At 51.2% G+C, this 22,561-nt stretch overlaps 2 long non-coding RNA genes across 2 annotated transcripts in view; both read left to right on the top strand.

The window, feature by feature from the left end:
* The first annotated feature begins 1,947 nt into the window (after positions 1-1,947).
* LOC118967354 (uncharacterized) lies at positions 1,948-5,096 on the top strand. The gene is made up of 3 exons (XR_012132926.1): positions 1,948-2,151; positions 3,642-3,785; positions 4,754-5,096. It is a non-coding gene; the product is annotated as an uncharacterized lncRNA (long non-coding RNA).
* A 97-nt stretch (positions 5,097-5,193) lies between these two features.
* LOC140850026 (uncharacterized) overlaps positions 5,194-22,561 on the top strand; it is a 45,208-nt gene continuing 27,840 nt past the window's right edge. Inside the window, exons 1-2 of the long non-coding RNA XR_012132674.1 lie at positions 5,194-5,275; positions 9,148-9,289. This is a non-coding gene — a long non-coding RNA (uncharacterized lncRNA). The remainder of the gene's footprint in view (positions 5,276-9,147; positions 9,290-22,561) is intronic.

Here is a 22,561-nt window from a genome sequence, read left to right as displayed (position 1 = left end):
CTCAGACGTGGATTTGCTCCGAGTGAGATGAGGAAACTCATCAGAAGAGCCCTGGGCTCTGTCGGGAGTCTGGGAGTGTGTGCGTGGTATCTGAGGGTGACCGCATGCTCTGGGCACCTGTGTGCGGCTTGGGGGCGGGGAGTGACTTTGTGGTGGGCTTCTTCAGTGTGTGACTGAGCCCTGCAGGGATGTGTGAAGGATGTGTGCCCAGGGGTGTGTGTGTCCAGGGGTGTGTGCCTGGGAGTGTGAAGGTCCAAGAGTGTTGCACAGGTGGTGTGTGTGTGCATTAAAGTTAAGGGGTTGGGGCCGGTGTGCGCAGGAGCATACTTGGGATAGGCATGTATTAGTGTGTGCAACTTGGTACACACACACACACACACACACACACACACACACACCCTCAGCATAACATGAAAGCAGCCTTTCAGTGTCTGCTGCATGTCTCCTGCCTCTGAACCTGATGTAAAATTCATGGAGCATCGGTTTCTAGAAACGCAGAGATGGAGGGGAGTGGGGATTACATCCCATCCTGAATGGTGAGTCACAGAACAGAGGGGGGCTGATGTCAGCTGCTTCCTCCTTGGCTTAGCTCTGGGGCAGGGGGAAGTGGCCTGCTCATCCATTTCTTCCTGGCTTCTGGTCTGGGGACTTCTTTGGCTTGTAATAACTGTCCCCCACCTCCGCCCCACACCCTAGCATGCTGGCTGTCATCCCAGAGGCAGGGCTGACAGGCTGGCCCAAATGCTGAGGGTGGAGGCAGGAGAGAGGGAAGCACTGGAGGCCCAGTGGGTCCCAGGTCATGTGGGCCTCCTGTGCCTCATCAGCTCGGGCGTCTCTGACCTGATCAGGAATAGTGGATAGCCTGTGATTTGGGACTGCAGGTGAGAGCTGGGAGGCAGCCTTTCTGAGGGGGGCAGTCTCCAGGGACCCCAGACAAAACTCCATGGTGGCCCACCTCCTTCTCCAGAGTCATCGGGCTGGAATTGACACTCTCTGCAGATGGTTCACCTGTAATTTGCCCCTTTCACACCTAGAGGCTGAGGGGCCCCTGGGCTTGGCTGGGCAGTTGCAGTGTCAGGCTCCTTGATCTGGCCATGGGTGAAGGGGGCTTGGAAGGATTGTACAGCACCCCATCTTTGCCCCAAGATGAGTCTGCCATGCTGACCCCTTTGCAAGGCACTGTAGAGACTGGCAGGGACTTGAGCACCTGGGCTGGGCAGGAGACAGGAAGCCCAGAGGGGCAGGGCCCTGTCACGTCCATTCAGGCTCCGTCCGTGTGCTGGAACCTGGCCCTCTGGGACGGAGGAGTAGGGGCTGAGGGGACTCAATGCCAGAGAGGCTGGGGGCATCTGTCTCCCAGTCCAGGCCAAGGCATGCTCGCTGTCCACAGCCCCACGGCCCCGCTGCTCCTGGATCTGCAGACCAGACCATTCCCCGTGCCCCTCCCTCTGGCTGGCCGCCCGCCCCAGGCGCCATCCCCAAGCTCTGTGAGGAGCCCGCAGCCTCTGGCCACCTGGGGCTCCTGCTTTGGACCAACCAGGGCAGCACATCGGCATCTCTGAAGTCTCTTGTCTTCCTCCTCTTTCTCGCCCTGCCTCTCTCTGCTTCCTGCTGCCTCGCAAGCACACGCACTGCTCCACGCTTTTCCCTCCCTGTCCTCTTTCCTCTCTCCCCCCTTTTCTAATCTTTGCTCTGTCTGAGCCTGATGTACCTTTGCATTGAATCCCATTCCCCATCCTCTGTCTGGGTCACCCGGGCCTCAGAAGGCTGGTAAATAAAGAGGGGGGCTGGGCTGGGGGAGAGGCCAGGGAACTGGGCCTCAAATGCCCCCTCTCTGGCTGCCCCCAGATGGGTGTCCCCACCCAGAGAGGCGGGGTCTCCTCTGCCCCACTCTGCTGTCACACTATGCTGGTGCACGTGTGTGCCTACATTCATGCACACACACGGCTTGCACACAGCTCCACGCCTCCAGGAGGAGGGAGGAGACCTGTTAAGTGGGAAAGAAAGGAAGTCAGAATGACACTGGTGCTTCACATGCGTCAGGGCAAAGGCTCTAAAAGGGGGTGAGCAGGTGAGGGGAAGTAGGGGGAGACTACCTGGTGCTCCTGGTCCTGAGGACTTCTCCCAGTCCCTCCTCCCTCCAAGGTCCAGGTGAGGACGCTTCCCCAAATCCCTACCCTCCTGCCGCACTCTGTCAAAACTCTCCTCTCCCTTCTGCTTCCCTCTGCGTGGTGCTTGCCCCTCTGTCTGCTGGGTGTTGGTGCCTGCTGGTAGCTGCCTCATCCGCCCTGGGGCACAGGGTCCTTGAATTGTTCCACCTGTCTCTCCAATGCCCACCACCCCTGCCGCCAGTCTCTCAGCCCCTGCCCGGGACCTGGTGCATGGCAGGTGCTCAATGGCTGCTGGTTGAATTCAGTGATGGAGCCTGGAGTGGCTCCTTGGGACAAGACCCCAGGAGCCTCTGTGCCAGCCTCTGTCTGGAATGCCCTTCCCTCCGGCAGGTGCTTAAAGAATCCCTTCTCATCTTTCAAGACTCAAGCTAGAGTGTTACCTCCTCCGAGGTGTCTTCCTTTACCCAAGGGACCAGCTCCCAGGACGCCTCAAATGTCCCTCAGCCGCTCTTACCTGGCTCTCTCTGCATGGCCAGGAGTCCTCAGAGTGGGCCTGACCCTGATCAGCGCTTACCCCCCACTCTGCGGCCAAGCACCATGTCCAGCACATGCTGGGTGCTCAATAGGTGGCCACAGAGGGGACAGCTGTGGCTGTTTCTTTTACTTGAAAAATATCCCCTCTTTGGGGTTTGTGTCAGCCTCCACTGCATACAGTGCAGGGGTTGCCCCTGACTGAATGCTGGGGCCATGGGCAGGTCGTCTGTAGGATCAGGTTGCCTGCCAGGGCAGGCAGTATTTTCCCTAAAAGTGGGAGGACATGGCTGTTGTGAGTGACTGAAAGAAGAGCCAGGGCATCTGGGAAACGTTCTGGGACAGCAGGGGCAGAAGGCAGCACCCACCTTGCAGAGAGCAGTACAAGCCATCAAAGTCAAGCATGTGCCATGTGCTCAGGACTGCGCTCGGGCCTTAGCTCTCACGGCACCAGCACCGTTAGGAGGAGGTATTTGTATTCTCCTCATTCAGGTGAGAAACTGAGCTTTAGAGAGGCCAGGGGGCTTTCTGAGCTCATGCATTTAGGAAAAACCAGGCTTCTGACTCCAACCAAGTTCTAAAGCTTGTGATTGCAGCCGAAGGGGAGGCAGAGAGGACCAGAGGGAGGGACCCCATGGGGGCCCCCACTTTGACAATGAGCTACTTTGCCTTGTAAATTTGACTGCCTGGCTACCTGTGATGCCATGGAAGAATTTTCTTGGGCACTCACCTCCACACCGCTGCGTCATTGAGCTGTAGGGACCTAAAGGGGGAGTCATCTGGCTGGAGTATGGGTCAGCCAGAGACCCCACGGGGAAGGTGAAACTTGGGCCCAGAGCCAGGGTCTCTGCTTCCCCCAGTGGCAGCCTGGCATGGTGTTAGCCATGTGGCCCCCTTTCCCTCCACTGATTTTCCAGCACTTGGCATGGCACTGGAACCCAGAACACATGGGCTCAGTGTAGAGCTGGCAGGACCTGATTCTACATGTTCTAACCGCAGAGCTGTACCTTGGATAAGCCTCCAAAGAGGCACCCCGGCTAGGTCTCCCTTACCGGAGCCTTGAGCGCCACCACCCCTCCTGGCCCCCTGCACTGGAAGCTCTGGAGAAATGCAACCACACGCCCACAAGCCAGCAGACTGAAGGTGAGTTTTCTCTCCTTTGCTCCAAGATGTATGTCAAGCTACAGAATTATAAACTAGATGGAAATACATTTCTAAGCTGCCTGCTGTTTTAGGCCTCTGTTCCATGTTGAGCTGCAAGCTAGCTCTGGGCCAGAAGCAGAGGCTGGGACTGAGCCCGGGCTCCCACCCATTCTCCCTAGGACCCTGCAAAGAAGGAGCTCCGTTTCTTCCTCTCTCCCTCCCTCTCTCCCTCGTGGGTAGCCCAAGGGAGAGGCTCTGGATCCGGGTGGATAATACAGTATCGACGGCTTGCTTTCTCTCTTCTGGGTAACCAGCTGGGTGCACAACAGATCAATTTGCAATCATAACGCCATCGTCAATGCTAACTCCAGGGCTGGCGTTGGGATGGCCGCCGCCTGGTTCCCTGCCCGCCTTGCATGACAACCAGGGCTGATGGTGGGAGGAGGTGGAGTTGGGAACTTCTGGGATGCCTGGGACTCTGCGGCCAAATATCCTGCTGGGCCACAGCCTGCCTGCAGGGCCCTCTCCTGGGGGTAGGGAGTGGTCCCGGGCTGAAGGCAGCCTTGGCTCTGCCTTAGAGGGGCACAAGGGTTGGGGATGTCAGGAAACAGACAAAAGGCTCCTAAGAGGAGTGGCTGAAAGCAACGGTTGGGTCCCAGGGTCTTTATGTGGCAGTGTGCGTAAAACTGCAATATTTCCAGAATCTCTTGCCTGGCCTTCATGTATCTCCATATCAATAGGTGTTTCCAAGGGGTGGAGAGAGGCAGTCTATCTCCATATCAGTAGGTAATTACAAGGGGGAGGGGGCGTATCTGGACAGGAGAGGTTGGGTGGGGTCCCTTTTTGCAGCTGGGTCACGAGAGACAGGGGTGAGCAGAAGTGGATGGCTGCCTGTGAGCACTAAATGGGTTTCTCCCACTTTATTTCTTCCTTTGACTGATTTCGGTTTCCCTAACTTTCGGTTTCAGAGGTAATTTGTCCTGGGCTGGGAACAGATTTTCTCGCTGGAGTTACAGGCAGGGACCTCAGAGGCCACCAGCTTGGAGGTTCTCGCGCACTGCAAGACCCTGAAGACGAGGACGGCACCATTCTGCTCCTCCCACCCCCAGCTCCCTCCACATCCCAGTCCTTCTCACCAACCCCAGAAAGCACACTGTACACTAAGAGGGAGTGACCCTCCCTCTTGGGTACAGAGAGCTTCGGCCCCCTCTCCAGTCACCCAGGGTGCAGGGGACCTGGGGTTTGAACACAGCCAGTCTGGCTCCAGGGTCCAGACTTCCAATAACAGACGTTCAATAAATATTTGTTGAATGAAAACCTGTGTGCTTTAAAAAATGCAGGTGCCTGGGCTCCTCCCCAGATCTACTGACTCAGAACCTCAGGTGTGGGGCCCTGGCATTTGAGTAGTTTACAGAGCTTCTGGGTGGTTGTAATGAGGTGTACAGGAAACCGAGAGCAGAAGCCACTTGCCAAGGCCTCTGAGCTGAGAGGTAAGATGGGGCCTCGGCCTCCTGCAGCCGAGCAGCAGGTGATTGTGGGAATGGTGGGTGGTGGGGGTCGGCAGGCTTGGGCTTCCTGGAGGAAGTGTGCCTGAGCAGGGATTGCAGGCAGGGAAGGAGAAGGGCTGGTGAAGGGAAGGAGCCAGGGGCGTCCTGGGTAGGGGAAAGGCGCCTGAGGGAAGCCTCAAAGTGGAACTAAGCACATGTCATTCTTTCCTGGAGAGGAAACCTAGTATCACCCTTAATCTGTGCTCTAGCAAGGAGCAGAGAGGCCAGAGAGGCTGCCACCCTAAGGCAATTTCCAGAAGGCTCCCTGGAAGAGAAGGAAGGTGGATTTCTGGGCAGAGGTGAGGTGGCAGTTCAGCCCACGGAGAAGCCATGTGGGGGGTAGATTTGGCATCAGAGCGTCAGGTCCCAGCCTCCAGTCCCTGTTCTGCCATCCCTGACCACTTACCCACACCATGCCTTGGAATCCCCCTTTAAAAAATGGGGACAATAACTCCAATTTTCTTGTAGTGTGAGTGTAAAGAGAAAAATGAGACAGTGTTGGTGAAAGTACTTTTAGTCTGGGAATTGTTGTACACACCTAAGGAGCTCAGCCTTGGAGTTTCACACATAAGGTTCGAATCCGGTTCTGCCACTTCCCAGCTATACAACCTGGAGACAAGTTGCTCAGGTGTCGTCATCTCTAAAATGAGGATAATAAACCTCTACATCACAAGATGAATGCGACCTGTCAGTGGGAGAATGTCTCTGGCCCAGAGCGGCGCAATTAACATCACTTCTTCTTTGGGAGGGGAGCTGTGTGGCCTGGTGGAAAAGTGACATTCAGATCTGGCCTCTCCTGGGCTCAGCAAGCCTTACCTAACCTCTCCGAGCGAGCCTCAGTTTCTGCATAAGGGAAGGCGGAATGCTAAGAGGAGCCTCACTGGGTTGCCGCACAAATCAAGCGCTCCTGGCAGAGGACTAGCATTCGGTGGGTGTTCAGTAAATGGCATGCACGGCCATCTGCCAGAACGACCAGTAAAGGCAGCTGCGCAGCAATGGGCCACAGAGCACGGAGGGGAGCGCTCTGCGGAGCGGGAGAAGCAGGGTACTCAGGATTAGAAGGAACAGCCTCCCAGCCCCGCCTGGCACTCGGAGTACACCTCTAGGCACCAGAGCCTGCCCCTGCCCTGCGCCTCCTCCACCCTGGAGAGCAGCTCTGGGCACACTCTGGTCCTGACCCCGGGGCCCACGCCACCTGCCCCACCTGGCACTGATGGATGCTCAGCCTGCCACCACAAGGCCGCAGCCAGGATCAATACTCTAATCAACACCACACGAAGCCCGCCAGCGTCTTTCGCCCCACCCCAAACTTGGCGGGGAGGGCTTGGGAGTTGCCAAGAGGGGAAGGAGTTTAACTCCAACGCTGAGAACTGCACTCGATGAATAATTGAATCAGTGGGAGAGGAGGAGACATGGCCTGGGGTGAGGGGGGTAGATGACAGAGCTGGGGCTGCGGAGAGTCCTCCAGCCACAGGGCGGGGGCTGGAGGAGCCTCCTGGGCTGCCCTGGCCAGGGAAGGGATTTGGGGTCAGGGTGTGGGCTCAGATGGGGGGGACATGGTCAGCTCCCGCTTTGCCGTCCTTCTGCCAGCACGGGAACCCTGCCGCACACCTCACCCCTTTGATGCGACAGCTCCCTGGCCTCGCCCACCCCTTTCCCTTCCAGACCTTGCATATTTCCGCAGACTCCAGCACCATCCTTCCTTCCACAGGGCCCTGGAATGTGAGTATAGGTGCTCAAGGCCCAGGCTCCGGCCAGGGGGCTGCTGTGCGAGTTCCCTTCTGTGGGGGACCCCAGCTCCTCCTCCGAGGCAGGAAGAAACAGCAGAAACACCCCTTGTCTGGGAGCTCCATGCTCTGCTCCTGGCCTCACCCCAGGCGAGGTGTCTAGTCCTGCTCTTGTCTACCTGCTGGCGGGCTTACTAGGCGCTGGGCTCTGATCTCCTGAGTGGCCTGTGCAGTGATGAGTGCCCTGGGATAAGTTGAGACCTTTGCTGTCCCCCCAAGACCTGGTACCCCGCCCCACTGCCGCTTTGGAGGCAGTCTGTGCAACCTAGGGCTGGATACCCCACTGTACTGCAGAAAGGAGGTCTGGGCGTCTAACCTGCCCCCGGTGCTGAGAGCCTCCCTTGTAGGCCCAGCCTCTGAGCACCACAGGAGTGACACCAGGTAAAAGACCTGGTCCTAGTGGCTCTGCCGGGGTTTAGCTGTGTGACCTTGGGTGAGTCACTGTATCCCATTGAGCCCCATTTTTCTCAGCCACATAAGGAGGATGGTCACCTCTTCCCTCTTATCCCCCGAGGTTCTGAGGGAAGGGAAGACAATAAAGCTCCCTAATGGCCAGGGGACTGCCCAGGCCTCTGACCCCAGACCTCATGATGTCACTTCCCTAACCCCGCGGCTGCTCAGTACAGGAACGAAAAGGGCACAATGCCGAGGGGAGACTTTGCAAGGAGTTGGGGGGTCTGGAACTGGACCCCACGCCTCCCCTTTGGTTCTTGCACACCATCCCAGGTGTCCACAGAGATCTACACTTGTGCTCTGGGTCTGTGGAAAAGGAAGTGCGGCCACAAAGCCTTGCCGGACAGGGTGTGTCTGTGGGCCTCCCTGGCCATGTGACTTCAGCCTGGTGCCTCACTCAGCAGTAAAGACTGTCCCTGACCAGCATCCTTTGTTCCTGTCCCCAAACCACCTAGAATGTCATAGCTAGGAGATACGTTAGAGACTTCACAGGTCAGATCACCTCATGTGACTTCAGGCTGCTGCTCTTTACTTCAAGATCAGTGATTGGCAAATGGGAGTCCCAAGGCCGGCAGAGATGCCCTGGCGGTGCGGTGACGGGTGGGGTAACAGGGTGAGAGATTAGGGCTGTGTCCCCTCTCCCAGCTCCATTTTAGGTAAAGCTGCCCCCTCCTCTTTGGTCTGGAAATTTCATTTCCGAGGAAAATGTTTGAAAAATGGGCTGCTGCTGCACAAGAACTGTGAGATCCGCTGCGCCCCCCCATCTGCCACCCCACACCTGTCTCCTGAGCCTTGACCTGCCCCACTCAGACCCTCTGTGTGGACTGTCCTCATTTGTCCCTGGATGGTTCTGAGCTCTTCCAGGCCACAGTCCTTTCTCCACCTCCGCACGCCTCTCTCAGAAATCAGTCAACCCTCTAACTAACCAACCCTAGTGACTAATCTCTGCTAAGGAGATAATGGGAGAGCTTTCCCGAGAATCCATATGTATTTCAACAGGTACCACTGGAGATGGTGCCTTAATTTGCTTTTAGAATCTCCGGGGATGCCAGCTGGGGAGACGCTTCTGGATAAGGAGGCCTTTTGGGACTTTTATCCCACACTGTGAACCCCAATGTTGGCCCTGCTGGTTGAGCAGCTGGCATGCTGCACCCTCCCCTTGCCATGGAGTCTTGGTGCTTTGAGGAGGGACAGCAAGAGGGAGGGGCAGGGTCAGTGGGTGGGGTGGGAGAGGAGCACACGCTCTGGAACCTTCTAAGCCTGGCTCTGCCCTGACCTTGGGCATGTGCTGTGCCTCAATTCTCTGCTCTGAAATGGGGCTGATGATCAGAGAACCACCTCCTGGGATGGGCATGAGGATGCCATGGGATAATTCATGAGAAGCCCTAGCATAGTGCCCAGTACAGAGCACGTACTCAGCCCGTGTTTGCTGTTATGGGGAGGGTGGGAACAGAGGCAGATATAACTACCCTGCAGGTGATTCACACCTCCGAGGTCCCACACCCCACACCCCAGCTCACCTCACCTCCACAGTCATTCCATGAGGTATCCACTATCGGCATCTCCATTTTACAGATGGTGACATGAGGCTTACAGCAGGTCTGAAAACCTTCCCCAGGGCCGCACATTGTTGAGGAGTGGGCTGTCAATCCCACCCACCTCCCTGAGTCTCACCCAAGCTGCTGTGGGGCTGCCGGAGCCTGCATCTTGGGCCACAGTGAGTACCTGCTGCCTCCCCCGAGGCTGTCTTTCCTGCCCTCGCTGTCTCCGCTCCGCCTCTCCGTTCTGTCCTCTGCTTCCAGGACTTGGTCTGCGGAGCCACCGTGTCCCTCCATCTGTTCTGCCCATTCTCACTTTGGCTGGAGGGCCTGACCTAGTTTAGAGGTGGCTGGTTAGGGAAGGCTGTGTGTGTGTGTATGTGTGTGCACATGTGTGCATTTCTGGGAGGGTGTGAAACAGGGAACGTGTAGTGGGGTGTAAGGAGTACCAGACCAGGGGACTGAGTGGGGGATCTTTGGCTGGGATCTGCAGATTACTGGCTGTGGGATCTCAAAAGCATAGTATCTGACAGGGAATGGGTTCTCAATGAACACCCACTGAAAAGATGTGGTGTCCCCAGTGCAGACTCCGGAAGGCAGTGTCCTAGGCAGGCTGGGATGAGGCTTCTCTCTCTCCCAGGGCACAGTGTCCTTGTTGGCCCAGCCGTGTGGCAGGGGCTGTGGACTGCATGCATGGGGAGGGGCCCTACCCAATGATCCCCTGGCCAAGGTCCAGTGTGTAGATCCCCCAACTCAGACATCGAAGCCCTGTCCCCTGCTGTGGAGCCATAGTAGAAGCAGCTTGGGCCTTAGGCTCGTATGGGCCTAGGGACCAGTCTTGCACTGACCTGCACTTGTTAGTGCTGGGAAACCTTAGGTAAGTTACCAAACCTCTCTGAGCCTCACCTCCCTCTTCAGCCAAAGGAGACTCATCCTCTCAGCCATGACAGTCCCCCAGGGTTAAGAGGATGCAATGAGATGGTAAGGGATTTTGCACGTGGGGATTGTTATCTCCTCTGTAAAATAGGATTATTTGCCTCTATGTCACAGGGCTGATCTGCAGACTCTTAAGAGATGGCTCATGTCAAGCCCCTTGTGTAGTGCATGGCACACAGTAGCTCAGCCAAATAGATACTTCTAGTAATTAAATGGGCAGCTCTCCTCCCAGGTGGGCCAAACAGTTGCTGTGCCACTTAGCCTGTTAGCTCAGCCCGGGGGCTCTCGGGTTCTCTCTCCTTCCAGGGTCCTTTTGTCTCAGGCCAATCAGCCACTGATGAATTTCCCCCCAGAGCAATGTCAGTCTGTCTCCAGGATAAAAATGGCCCCCAGCACTGTCTGGGGGTCCTAGTGGGGCTGTGTGCCTGGGCTGGGAGAGGGGTTATTTGACATTTGGCTCCAGGGATTTAAAGTCAGCCCCTGGTCTCCCCCTGCTCTCCAGTGTGAGGATGAGGACACAGGGTTCTGGGGCCCGGAGGCCTTGTGGGAAGCACAAGCCCCAGTTGCTGGTCTGGAAGGGCAAGGGAGCCCAAAGCGTGGTGGTTTGGCCTGAGAAAGTCCCACTTCCCCTCGCCCTGGAGCTGTGGACTGGAGCTCAGGGGGCCTGTCAGAGGAACGGCTCTTCATCCCTGAGCTCAGCGGTGCCCACAGGCAGGGCAGGAGGTCAGTGTGGGCAGGGTTTCCCAGCAGGAGGGCTGATGGCCTCCAGCACCCTCCCGGGTCCCTGAAGGGCTGCAAGGACATGGGAGACAGGAGACCCCCTCCAGATCGCAGGTGGGGCCTCCCCCAGCCTCTGCGTGGGCTTCCAGCTTCTTGCTCTGACTCTCTCCCTCCTTCATCCTCCCCTGCTGCCAAGAGGAAAGATGCGCTGAGACCCTCCCAGCGCTTGGGTGGCCTGGCACCTGCCTCAGTGGAGAGCACATTCATGCTCCATTAGGCTGGCCTGTGAAATGTGTGGAATGGGAGCAGAAGGGCACCATGTAAAACATGCAGAAAATCAAGCACTGCTTCCTCCTCCACCTGGTCCTGGCTGCCCGACATCACCAGCCCTCAGGGGCTGAAGAGGAGCAAGATCTGGCTGCCATCACTGCCCTGGAGAAACCACCCTGCTTGTGGCAAATAAAATTGGGGAAGTTGAAATACAGTTGCAGTTTAGTTCCAGTTGGATATTAACAGCTTCAGGGACAAGCTCAGAAAGTGAGAGAGGAGGGGAAGGAGGGGGAAAGGGAACTGTGAACACCATTAACATCCAATTTCCTCAGAGAATCCGAAATGTTTGAGGCTCTGGTCTTGGGAGCTGCAGAGGGAGGGCGGGAAATGAGGTGCTATTGTCGGAAGGCTGCTGCTGCAATTTCTAGAAGCTGCACCTACTAGAGGGGTGAGTGGGGCTGAGGACAGGGCCCAGACACTGGCTGGGTGCTGGCCGGTGGGGAGGCCCGTGGGGGTACCCAACTTTTGTGTCTCCAGCTCAGCCTGCTCCTTCTCCATGCACTGTGCACGTTCCTTTCTGGGCAGCCCATAGGTACTCGTGTCTACGGGTCAGATCTCTTGCAGGAGCAGGGATCATGGTCATGACTGTGCAAATGCCACGGTGACTTGCTCATCTCCAGCTGCATGGGTGTGGGCTGCTGACGGGTCACAGCTGCCCCTTCTGAAGAGAACTGCCCTCTGCCTACCCCAGGCATTACCTCCAGCCCCTCTTGACGGCAGCCACCAGCCAACCAATGACAGGCTGACACGAGGTTCCAAACGGCTGAGCCCCTTACCACGAGCGAGGGTAACTTTCTGGGACGATTTATGCTCCAGAGTGACCCATGCATCAGGCCACGGGCTAACCTGCCCCAACACCCCATCCTTCCTCATACCCTTCCCTCTGCTGCTTCCCTCAATAGTTTATGGGTTTTGCCTGAAGAATGCTCCCTCAAGAAGTCATGAGACCGGAATCCCTGCCTCAGGCTCTGCTTCTAAAGAACCTAAACCTAAGCCTGACTGGGTGGCCTGGGGCAAGTCACACAACTCTCTGAGCCTCTGTGCCCTCATCCAGGACATGGGGGTCAGCGCATGCTCCCGGGATTGCTGACACAACCAGAGGAGGTGTTGTAGGTGCGCTCCTTGCCATCTGTTAGGTACTTGGATTAGTGTCCTCTTGCCACTGTCACCAGCTGTCACAAATTTAATGACTTAAAACAGTGCATATTTATTATCTTTTAGTTCCTGAGGTCAGAAGTCCAGCATGGGTCTCCCTGGGCTAAGATCAAGGTGTGGGCTGGACTGTCTTTCTTCCTGGGGGCTCCAAAAGAGAATCTATTTCCTCGCTCATGGAACCAGCTCATGGAACCAGCTGTGTTCCTTGGCTCCGTTGCCCTTTCTCCCCATCCTCAAAGCCAGCCACGGCCAGTGGGGTCTCTCTCCTGTTCATTACTCTCACTCTGACTCCCCCGCCTCCCTCTTTCACTTAGGAGGACCCCTGTGATCGCACTGGGTCCACCCGGCTGATCCAGGGTGATCTCCTCATCTCAAGATCCTTAACTTAATCACATCTGCAACCCTTTTGTCATGTAAGGAATGTAATTCATGGGTTCTGGGGATTAGGATCTGAACACCTGGGGGGCATCAATCTGTCTACTGCAGTCCCCAGTGGACCAAGCTCAATATATATTTATTTCCCCTCCTTAAAGACCATTCCTACTGCTTTAATTTAAAGATTATTGTGGAGATTAAAGGGTATCATGAGTGTGAAGGGGATTTGCAAATGGGACATATCGAAGGAGAGGCTGGTCTTGCAGGCTCCTAATTTCCCCGCATGGCATCCCCTCCAGATTCTGTACCCTGCCGTGCTCCCCTCTCTTTTGAAGCCCCTCTCCCTGCCCTCCTGTGGTCACAGTTTCTGGAAAGTCCCTCTGTAGGAGAAGAACCTCGACCTGTTCTTGGGAATGGAATAAAGAGGTCAGGGCTTCTGAGCCTGCTGTTGAGTGGGGTGAGCTCGGACGCTAAGCTCATTTCTTACCCACTGTTTGCCTAGGGTGGGTCCGCCTGGTGTGCATTTGGGAAAAGGGACAGACACCCAGATGGAGAGGGGGAAATGGCGTGGATGAGCTGGGCTCTGCAGGACAAGGAGACCCTTGGGATTGAGTTGCTGGCCAGGGCACGGTCAGAAATTTGGCCTGTGGCAGCCAGACTTCTGTTATTTTTTTTGTTTGTTTATTCTTTTCAACTTCCAGCAAAGCTCCTCGTGAAAAGGCAGCATGTGTCAGTTGTGCTGAGAAGAAGAAAAGAAAGGGATTTGGGTGTGAGGAATGCTTGGGTCATGGAGAAGGGTGGAAAGGGCAGGGGCGAGGGGAGGTGGGCTGCCGAAGTGGGAGAGGGGGCCTCCAAGGGGAGGCAGGGCCGAGCAGGCATGTCACCTCCTCCAGGAAGTCTTTGCAGTCTGGGGCGAGCACATCTCCCCGCTGCTTGTCCTGTAACTCCATTACAGGGATATGGTCGGGGGTCCACTCCACTGGACAGAGCGCTCCTTGAGGACAGGAGTGCCGTCCTGCTTCTCCTGCCCCTCAGTGTCCAGCAGGAGCCTGGGGTACTGGTACTCAGTCACTGTCGCTGGGGAAAAGCACTGGCAGGGGTGTGAGTGACTCCCCACAGCCTCACAGAGTAAAGCACGGGGGTTAGCTTCTTGACAATGGCCTTGGCAATGATTTTATTTTGGATGACATCAACAACAAAAGCAAAAATCAACAAGTGGAACTACATCAGACTAAAAAGTTTCTATACAGCAAAGGACACCATCAACAAAATGAAAGGGCCACTTACAGAATGGCAGAAATAATTGCAAATCATTTATCTGATATGGGGCTATTATCCAAAATACATAAAGAACTCACTAATAGTAGGAAAGCAATCTGATGAAAGAATGGGCAGAACATTTGAATAGGTATTTTTTCCAAAGAAGATGTATAGATGGCCAACATGTACATGAAAAGATGCTCAATATCCCTAATCATCGGGGAAATGCAAATCAAAACCACAATGAGACATGACCTCATACCAGTCACAATGGCCACTATTCAAAAGACAAAAAATAACAAGTGTTGATGAGGATGTGGAGAAAATGCACTGTCGATAGGAATGTGAACTGGTGTAACCACTGTAGGAAATAGTATGGGAATTCCTCAAAAAAAAAAAAAAAACAGAACTACCATATGATCCAGCAATCCCACTCCCAAATATTTATCTGAAGAAAACAAAAACACTAATTCAAAAAGATACATGCACCCCCATGTTCATTGCACCACTTATTTATGATAGTCAAGATATGGAAGCAACCTAGGTATCCATCAATGGACGAATGGTAGAGAAACTGTGGTATGTATATATAGTGGAATACTATTCAGCCATAAAAAAGAACGAAATCTTGCCATTTGCAACAACATACATGGACCTCAAGGGCATTATGCTAAGTGAAATAAGTCAGACAGAGAAAGACAGATATTGTATGATCTCTCTTATATGTGGAATTTAAAGTAACAGACACACAGACAGACACACTCATAGATACAGAGAACAGAGTGGTAGCTGCAAGAGGTGGAGGTGGAGGCCAGGGGAAGAAATGGGTGAATTGTTGTTTTAGTTTAAATAAATTGAATAAAAATTTAAAAATTCACCTCCCACTCACCTCATCCCTGAGCAGTTGACTTGGAATTTTAAAGGGGCCATGACTGATTCTAGGATCTAAACTTAGCAAGTGTCTAGATACCCCTTTTTATGTAAACTTTAAATTGAAGAATGCATACATACACATGTAAATTCGTAAGTGTGCAAGTTGATGAATTCTCACAAGGCGAACACACCAGGTCTAGAAACACATCACTAGACCCTAGAAGTGCCCTTTGTCCTCTTCCAGCCTCCCCCCTCCATCCATGAAGGGTGACCACCAATCTGGCTTCTAATCCCATAAATTCATTTTGCCCTTATTTTATAAACTTTTTATAAACTAAGTCATACATACGTCCTCATTGTGTCTAGCAAAATTTCTTCAGCAGTAGGGTAGAAGCTTTCTTCCCTCAGCACTATGTTAGAGGTTTATTTCTATTGCATATGGCTATAGTTTATTCATTTGTATTGAGGTACAGTATTCTTTTGTCTGATTATACACAATTTTTTTTTATCCATGCTTCTGTTGATGGGTATTTGGATTGTTACCATTTGTGCTATTATGAATAGTGCTGCTGTGAACATTCTGGTACAAGATTGGACATACTTTGCATGCATTTCTGTTGGAGTGAAATTGCTGGGTTGGAATATATGCTTGTGTCCAGCTTTAGGACGCACTCCCTGTGGCAGCAGCCTCCAAGGTGGCCCCAGTGATCCCTGCTCCTTTGTGTTCACACTTGCTTTGGACTGAGTATTTGTGTCCTGCCAAGACACATATGTTGAAGTCCTGACTCCCAACGTAGCTATATTGGGAGATGGGGCCTCTATTGAAGTAATGAAGGTTAAATGAGGTCATAAGAGTGGGGCCCTGATTCTATAGGATTAGTGTCCCTATAAGAAGAGACATAAGAGAGTTAGCTGTCTCTCTCTCCCTCTCTCTTTCTCTTTCCCTCCTCCCCTACCATGCATATACAGAGGAGAAGTCATGTGAGCGTACAGCAAGAAAGCAGCCATATGTAACCCAAATGGACAGCTCTCACTAGACACCATCCCCGTTGGCAGCCTTGTCTTGGATTTCCAGTTCCCAGAACAGTGAGAAAATAAATGTCTGCTGTTTAAGCCACCCAGTCTATGGTATTTTGTTATGGCAGCCTGATCAGACTAATTCAACACTCTTGTATAATCCTCTCCCTTTGAGGCAGGGCTGGACTTACTACCTTACCCCTAACAACAGAATATGGCAGCAATAATGGGATGTCATTCTGAGATTAGGTTATAAAGACTGTGGCTTCTGTCTTGTGTGCTCTCTCTCGCTCTCTTACTCACTCACTCTGAAGAAAGCCAGTTGCCATGTTGTGAGCTACCACATGAAGAGGAACCGAGTGGGGCCACCCACCCTGTCAGAAGCCTGAAAGGACCCTAATCCTGCCAACAGCCATGTGAGCGAACTTAGAAGCAGACCCTTTCCTGGTCAAGCTTTCAGATTAGACCACAGTCCTGGCAACCTCATGAGAAACCTGAAGTCAGAGGTACCTAATCTCCCAAGCTCTAGACTTGATCCACAGAAACTGTGGGATAACAAATGTTTGCTGGCCTGAGTCAGTAAGTTTTGAATGAATTTGTTACACAGCAATAGATACCTAATACACTGTGAGGTTGTACCAGTTCATTTTCCCACCAGCAATGACAAAGGTTCTGGCTGCTCTACATACTTGACAACACTTGGTTTTGTCTTTCTCTTCTCTTTTGGCCTTCTGGTGGGTGTGCGGCAATATGGGCACACCTCAGAGATACTGCTGGTTCAGTTCTAGACCACTACAATAAAGCAAATACCATAAAAAATTGTGTTTGCTTCCTAATGAATTTTCTGGTTCCCTGTGCATGTAAAAGTTATATTTACACTATACGATGATCTATCAAGTGTGCAATAGCATTATGTTTTAAAAACAATGTACATACCTTAATTAAAAAATACCTTATAGATTAAAAAAATGCTAACCATCATTGATTACTTTCATTGAGATGGTATTTGTACTAAGCTGCCCACTGTTGGTTATTTACAGTAAAAACCAGCTCTCAGTGAATCACAATCCCTGATCAAAGGTCACATAACAAATATAATAATAATGAAAACCTTGACATAATGTGAAATTACCAGTATGTGACACAGAGACAGATGGATGAGCAGATACTGTTGGAAAAATGGTGTTGATAGACTAGCTCAATGCAGGGGTGCCACAAACCTTCAATTTGTAAAAAACACAGTATCTGCAAAGCACAGAGAAGTGAAGTGCAATAGCACAAGGCATGCCTACACTGCATTATGACTTTAATTTGCATTTGTCCGGTGACTAATAAAGCGAGCACCTTATGTTGATTGGCCATTTGAATGTCTTCTTCTGTGAAGTGCTTGTTCAAGTAATTTGCCCGTTTTTTTCCAGTGGATAGCTTAGTTTTCCTTATTGGTTTATAGGATTCTTTTATATTCTGATTAAGAGTTCTTTCTTGGACATATGTATTGCAAGCATCTTCTTTCATTTTATGGTTTGCTGGTTCACTCTCTATTTTTAAAGTTTAAAGAAAATACTTTCAAATTTACAGAAAAGTTACAAGAATAAAATTAGCACAAAGAGTTATATCAGCCCTTACTCAGATTCACCATTGGGTAGCATTTTACCTCATTTCCTTTATCATTTACACTCTCTTCTCACATTCCTCTTTCTCTGGGCACACACATGCATGCATGCACACACGTACACACACCCTGCTTTTCTGAATCATATGAGAGTAAGTTGAATACCTGATGACCCTTCACTCCCAAATAAATAGTTCAGTATGTAAGTGTATATTTCTTAGGAATATTCCTTATATGACCACACTACAGTCACGAACATCAGTCATTTTAACATTATAAAATACTTTCATCTACTCTCCTATCTGTATTCCAATGTTTTCAGTTGATCTAATAATGCCCTTTCTAGCATTTTCCCCTCTTGCAAGACAGAATCCTGTGGGGGAGCAGGTATGTTCTTACTTGTTACATCTCTTAGTCTCCTTTGATCAGGCACATTTCCATAGCCTTTGTCTTTTATGACACTGACATTTTGAAGAACAGTGTCCCTCCCCCTCTTCCCTTTTAAGTAGAATGTTTCTCATTCTGTTTGTCTGATATTTTCTTATGATCAGAGGAAATATTGCATCACCGCCTAGGATGGTATATGAATGGCGCTGGGTCCTTCTAGGGTCTCACATCTGGAGCTCTGGCATTTCCCTCTGCCCCTCATTAGTGGTGTTGATTTTATTTTGATCACCTGCTCAAGGTGGTGTTTGGTTTCCCCACTGTATAGTTATGATATTTTTCTTTGAAACTAAAGAACAACCTGTGGGGATATGCTTTAAGACCACATGAATATTCTGCTTCTCATCAAAATTTCCCCTAGATTTAGCATCCACTGATGATTCTTGTTTGGACCAATCTTTACTATAATGGTCACAAAAGTACAGTTTCCACCTCCAACTCTCTCCCTTGCCCAGTCAGCCATTGGCATTATACTGTGAGCAGCAACCCTCCCTTTGAAGGTATCTTTATTTACTGTAGTCTAACTTATTGGCTTTTTCCTCTGTAGTGAATGCCTTTTGTGTCCAGGTGAAAAAAAGTTTCTTTTTTTTTTTTGCCTGTCTCAACCTCTTGAAGATACTTTCCTATGTTTTCCTCTAAAGGCATTATTATTATCAGCTTTTGACACTTAGGCCTGTGATCCATTTGGGATTGATTTTTTGTATCTGATGTGAGCTAGGGGTCAAGATGAACTTTTTCCTTATGGAAATCCAATTCACCCAGTTGTTTTTATGAATGATTTTTATTTACACAAGAAGTGTATGAAATACTTCCATCTCTTAACAAACTCCAAGATATCACAGATAATGGCAATCCTCTTTGACCCTCCCTGCCCACCTTTACCATTTTTCCCTCCCTAGAGCAGGGCTCCTGGAAGTACACATGGTTATTGGTTTATTACATCCTTCCGGAAACTCTCGCTTAGCAGCTGAGCATCTACATATGTGCATGTACTATTTCCTGTTTACTACTTTCCTCCTGTAGTGTCACTGTGTGTGAATCATTCTGCAACTTGCCTTTTTTGACTCAGGAACATACCTTGGATGTCTTTTTTCTGTTGGTACATTAGGTCTCCACGATTCTTTTGAGCTGTTGCACTGGATTACATGTTATATATGTCCTATGTCATAAACCGTCAAAGAGCAGCTGAGTCATTCATGGATGTTTAAGTTGGTTCTAAGTCTTTGTTGTGCTACATACTGATTTTTCTGCACACCATATGAGTTCCTTGCTGGGTAGCACTGCTATATAAATCGAGGCATCCAAAATGGGAGCTGCTGTCCAGAACCCCTGAGAAGTAGATGAGGATGAAGCCTGGCGTCTGGAAGCTCTGGGCTCTTCCTGGATTCAGGACCTGCCAAAGAGTCTGGGTGACCAGCGCAGCCGGTGGTGAGGCCCATGCCTTGGGCTGCCAAGCCCCGAACACAGGAGCCCTTCCAGGCTGCCCAGGCTCCTGAGGCCGCCCTGTCCCCTTCCTTGCTTCCTCCCTCCAGAGCTGGTCTCCCACGTGGGCTACTGTGAGATCTCACTGAGATTCTGCTCACTGACTCCTCCCTTCCTGCCAGGGAGCTGGCACCTACCCCCGGCCCCTCCGCCCTGCGGTCCCCCCCCCCCTCCCACGGGAACTGGGTGGACACCTCCTGCCTCCTCTCAACATCCATTTGTTTAAAACTCCTCCGTCTTCCAAGATCCCTTTCAGGACAGGCAAGAACAAATTTTGAATTGAGAGAAGCTACAGCCCTTAAATCACATGTTGGCCAAAATAATCAAAGAATCTTCCCCAAATTTGTCAATGGTGGCGCTGGGCCTACTGCTCAGTAATGACTCGCACTTGATGACAGATCTCGAGAAAATGCGTTTTGGAAGCAATCAGTATATGCTGAATAGAATCCTATTTTACAAGCATTTTATCTACTCTTAAGGACATGGGAGATGAGGAAAACAGATAAGCCTCTCTATTAATATTGATTAGACCATTATATATCTGAAAAAGAGGTTTTAGTCAGAGATGATTGCACCTCTCCGGTGCAGCCTTCTGTCTTGAATTGAATCGTTTAATCTGTGGCTCAGTGCAGGGGGTGTGGGGAGGGAGGTGCCTGCAGGCCTTGCTCCTGCACACTGGGCAGAGGACGCAGGAGAGGGACGAGGGTGAGAGGTCTAGGAGGGCCCTTACATGCTCGCTTGCCAATCCCCCAGGGGCCCCGTAAAGGGAAGATGAAACAAAGTAAGCAGCAGAAAAGATGGCGGTCAGACTGCAGGAACAATGGCTTACTTCTAGAAGAGTTCAGAAGCTGAGGCCAGAACAAACCCCTTCTTTTCTGGAATAGCTTTAAGAATGAAGGAAGTAATCAAAAGTTATAAACAGGCCTTTTTAATTTTGATTACAAAAGAAGACTGCTAAATATGAAAAAATGTTCAATCCCCCTAGAATCAAATTTATACAGTGAAATATTTTTAGTATCAGATCAGCAAAGTTTTTTTTTTTAAAAAGCATAATACCCAGTGCTGGTGAGGATGTGGTAAAATTGCATTTTCATGCTTTACTGGTGAAAGCATGTCATCTTTTCAGAAGACAACTTGAGGATATTTAGAGAGGACTTATTTTCTGCTAAGCACCAGGTTAGGATCTAGGTGAATAGTACTGAGTGAAATCAAATCCTTGTCCTGACAGAGCATATCATTTACTGGGGGAAATGGAAGATTAACAAGTGAAAATTTAATTTAACATTTACAAAATGTGAAATGTCTTAAAGGAAACCAAAAGGGAGCTGGAGAGGGGGCAAGGGAAATCACTGGAGGCTTTTCCAAGTAGGTGGCTTTGAGCTGAGTCATGGATGAGAAGGAGCAAGGGTGAGGGAGAGGGGAAAATGGTCCTGGTAGAGGGACCAGCATGTGCAAAGGTCTGGTGGTGGGAGATACTTTTGATGAGCTGAGAAGAGGCCAGCATAGACACAGTGGGCGAGGGGAACATGGCAAAAAGTACACCTGGAGATGTGCCCCATGCAAGGCGAGCCCTGCTGGGTTTTCAGCACGGGTGGAACAATCTGCTATTACTGCTTTATGAAGAGGCTCTGGCCACTGGCTGGGGTGGAAGCGGTGCCGGTGGTAGATGACGCTGCTTGGAGAAGGGCCTTGGCAGGGAGATGGCGTAGGAAAACCTCACACAGTTTAAGCCCTTTGGACCAGTAACGCCATCAGAGGAAATTATCCTGAGATAATCAGATGCACATGGAGATTTACATACAAATACACTCATTATGATTTTAGTTACAGAGACAAAAACTGGAAACAACATAAATGCTCGTTATGAGAGGCCCAGTTAAATGATGGTACATCTAGACAAGGGCTGCCATAGTTTTGAAAATTATTGTTTTAGAAGAATATTTAACAACTGGGGGAAAATGCTTACATTGTATCTTAAGTGAAAGGAATCGGGATCGAAAACTGAGTGTACATTAAGATGCTGGCTTAAAAAAGATTAGCATATTAAAAAAAAAGTAGTATCTATCTTCCTATTGAAAATAAACACCAAAATGTTAACTCTGAGTTACTTTTTTCCCTACATTTTGAAGATTCCTAGATGTCTTACCATAAGCGTATTTTTTTATTTAAAAAATTAAAAAAGTTATTTAGACATAAAAGGTAAATCTTGCTAAAAGCGGCAAGGGGCAGGAGCAAGAGTGATAAAGGGAGGGGTGGGGGTGGGGAGCTGTCGAGTGGGGCCTTCAGTGCAAGTGGGTGTGAACCCCCTTTCCACGGCAGACAGAGCTCAGCTGCTCCCCGTCGTAGCTGAGACCCTCCCGCCCTCGAAGATGCTTCCTGGAACCTGCTCAGCTCTTTCTCCTCCTGTCCTCCCCTCTTCGTAGCTTTTCTCCAAGGCCTCCGTGGAACAGACATGATGCACAGCCTGCCTGCGGCCAGGTCCCCTGGGCGCTGAATGCCGCAGCTGCCTGGGCTCCAGCCCTGCCCCTTCCGGTCCCCCAATTCTCCCACTCTGGCCCCCAGTTTTCTCTATTTCCCTAAATGGCCCAACCTTCCCCGGTGGGGGCAGTGAGCGTGGCTCTTAGGAGTGTGCGCTCGGGAGCCAGACGGCCTGGGTGGGAACCCCGGCTCTAGCATTCTCTGCTTGGTCTCACTGTCTGCCCTGTAAATGGGATGATAATAGTGCCTATTACACAGAGCTGAGGAGACTGAATGAGTGAAAGCATGCCTGACATTCAGAACAGTGCGCATCACACAGTGAGCTCTACATATGTGGTGGCTGTTGTCACCCATCCAGTCACTCAGGCCAGCACCCAAGAGCCTTCCTGGATCCCTCCTTCCTCTCAGGAGCATTGGCCATCAGCAGAGGTGGATTCTGTCTGCTCCTCACCCCAACCTGCCGTGTGTCACGTCCTACTGGGACGGCTGCAGTAGCCTCTGTGTGCCCTCCTGCCTCCAGTTCAGCATCCTCACCCAGTCAGAGGGACTTCTCCAGATGAAGGTCTGATTATATGACCCCTCTCCTGGAGCTCAGGGTAAAATCCAAACTCTTTACAGCTCCTAAGGCCTTACAGAGCCCTCCAAGAGAAAAGAGATGGAAATTTGAATGACAAAACATTGTTTTGCCATTGGATTAGCAGAGATTTAAAAAACAAGAACAATACCCAGTGTGAGTGAGTATGGAGAGAAGTTGCTCTCTTAACCTGAG

This window comes from Manis javanica, chromosome 6, assembly GCF_040802235.1.
Source record: "Manis javanica isolate MJ-LG chromosome 6, MJ_LKY, whole genome shotgun sequence".
Lineage (NCBI taxonomy): Eukaryota > Metazoa > Chordata > Mammalia > Pholidota > Manidae > Manis > Manis javanica.
The sequence above is the reverse complement of the archived record's forward strand: the minus strand, read 5'-3'. Positions and strand labels throughout refer to the sequence as shown.